At 41.9% G+C, this 2,500-nt stretch overlaps 1 protein-coding gene across 1 annotated transcript in view; it reads right to left on the bottom strand.

Annotated features, from left to right (window-relative positions):
- dok6 (docking protein 6) overlaps positions 1–2,500 on the bottom strand; it is a 39,000-nt gene that overhangs the window by 12,911 nt on the left and 23,589 nt on the right. The window lies entirely within an intron of this gene.

The raw sequence follows: 2,500 nt of genomic DNA, 5'->3' as shown, positions 1-2,500 counted from the left end.
TGTTGAACAGGTAACAAGACAAAGGCAAAAATCCATATCATCGACTGAGCGTTGATGAAAAGAGGCAACCTGGTTATGAACACAGACCAGCTGATGCATGTTGATTGGTCGACCCAGAACCTCGAGACCCTCATCCTCTTCCTCTTACAGTCACTCTGTCACCTCATGACAACGCCTCACTAGCATCAAACGGAGGGGTTAGCTGCCCAACTAAACCCTGCACAATCGATATTCTATTACCCAAATAGAGGGATGTGTGCACCCTTTTATTGAGTGGGGAGGGCAATTGCCAAAAACTCTCCGAGTGAAAACAATTAAAGCGATTAATTGTTGTAAGAATGGCCAAGTACTCTTATTACGGCTGTAATTAAAAAGTAGGGTATGGTTTTGTAGAGTGAGAGCTAATACAGCATGTTCTAGCCTGTCAAAATAGACCCCTATCCAGAAATACTGAAGGTATCCTCTTACAGCAACAACATCATTTTCAACTAAATAACGATAAAAGAGAAACCTGTTCATCAAAAAGAAATGAAAAGGGTTATATTGCTGTACAGAGTGACACTTTTATAGAGTGTAATAATAACTAGAAGGTATTTTCTAGGAAGTGCAAAGTGTGCTTGCTCAGGTGTGGTTCACCAATGGGTGCAGTGAAATAGGATGCGTTGAACTCAGCTTGATTCAAGGATTCAACAGTACCTCATTTTTTGACAACGGATAATGGGGTGAAAGATTACATGCATTAACACACGTTTACATGTAAAATGATAAAATGCTTTATTGGTAGTTGCAGCGCCCCCTAGAGGTGAAATTGTATGTGTGTCATCACGATGGGGTCTTGAGTCCCTGCACCAAATTTTGTTGTGATACATGAAAGTTGCTGTGATTTGACCTACAGTAACTTCCTGCTTGGCAGCTTCACCGCTGATTTTGATTGGCTGTGATGGATGGCTGAACATTTCTAAACATAAAAAATCCTTCTGTTAACTTTTGTGATGCATGGTCTGACGATAATGTACATCAAATTTTGTGAAGATTGGACAAAATATGTGATCTGTGAATATTTAGCTTAGTTTTCCCTGAAATATAATATGGCAGAAATTCCAATATGGCAGAATTTGATGTCATAGGGTGTATGGAACTTGGATTAATGCAACGTCCAAAATGTCAAAACGCCTTCGCTAATGGGCTCCAGGAGTTTCTAAACTAAACAGCCAAAGGGCACCACATTTATTGTGCATCCTCACAATAGCATACCGATCCCATGTGTCAGATTTGGTTTTGATACGTGAAAGCGTTCCTGAGATATGACCTACTTCCTGTTTGGCGGCAACGCTGCTGATTTCGTTTGGCTGTGTCGTTTGACCACACAACACGGGTTCTACATGTAGCCATACGTTCCAGAGTTGGAACAGTGACAATATCGCAAAAGTGGCCCTATGAAGAAAAATAATAAAACAACTTTCAGCAAGCACACTAATAATATTAAATTAATACATTGCATTTGTCACGCAGTGCCTTTCAAAGCACCCATGGTCACTTCACAGAGTTAACACAGTGGAAAATAATAATAATCAAATTAAAAAACGCAGTGGTAAAAGGCTAATCAGAGTCCATAAGTCATCTTAAAAAGGTGAGTTTAAAAGCCGCTTTGTGAGGCTTTCCAGATGCACAGTGACAATGACGGAGACATTGGCATTTATGAGTTACCAGCGATGACACGTTCGATGATTTGCTGGATGTTTCAGCAGTAAAGGGTGACATTTAGCATCACGACACAAACAATGTCCAACCTGATCGTCTAACAACATCCACCGAGAATGGCGCCTTTGAAAGGGACATACAGCAATAAATACTACAACGTGAGAGGTTAGACACTGTGATACGAGAAGATCTGCTTGTGTATTTGTTTGCCAGTCATACAGTGTACACCAGCAGGCCTTACCTAAAGCATGGTAAAAGTATACGCCAGTCATTTCTGCGTGTTCATAGCTTATCAACTCTACCTGACAGCAACATCTGCTTAAACGAAATTCACTTCCTGGATAAACCCAGATGAGCTGCACCTCAAGACTGTGACTGGTCAAGCTGTAAAGGCAACAGCCAGTAAATCAGCTTCCTGCTTGAGGAGTGTGTGTGTGTGTGTGTGTGTGTGTATGTGGGGTGGGGGGGGGGGGTTGACTCTCCTTTCTGATGCCGAGAGGCTAGGGAAGGGGCAGAGGAAATAATGCCCCCACGGCCAGCCTCAAATATAAGCCTTGTCTAAACAGCTTAGCGTTAGCCCGGCCTCGTCAGAGTGTTATGAGATTAAATAGTTTAATTACTCTTTCATACCAACCGGCGGCTAACGAATCCATGACCCTGCTCGGCATGAGTTCAGCAGCGGATTTCAGCTACATCAGTGGATCACGGACGATGCTACTGTAATGTTGCATTACTGTAACAATGATTTACTTCACTTTTTCTTCATGCTTTTTCACATGTCTTTTACGATGCTTTCTGA

The sequence above is a fragment of the Sardina pilchardus genome, chromosome 19 (assembly GCF_963854185.1).
Source record: "Sardina pilchardus chromosome 19, fSarPil1.1, whole genome shotgun sequence".
Taxonomy (NCBI): domain Eukaryota; kingdom Metazoa; phylum Chordata; class Actinopteri; order Clupeiformes; family Clupeidae; genus Sardina; species Sardina pilchardus.
This window is presented reverse-complemented; position numbering and strand designations above follow the sequence as displayed.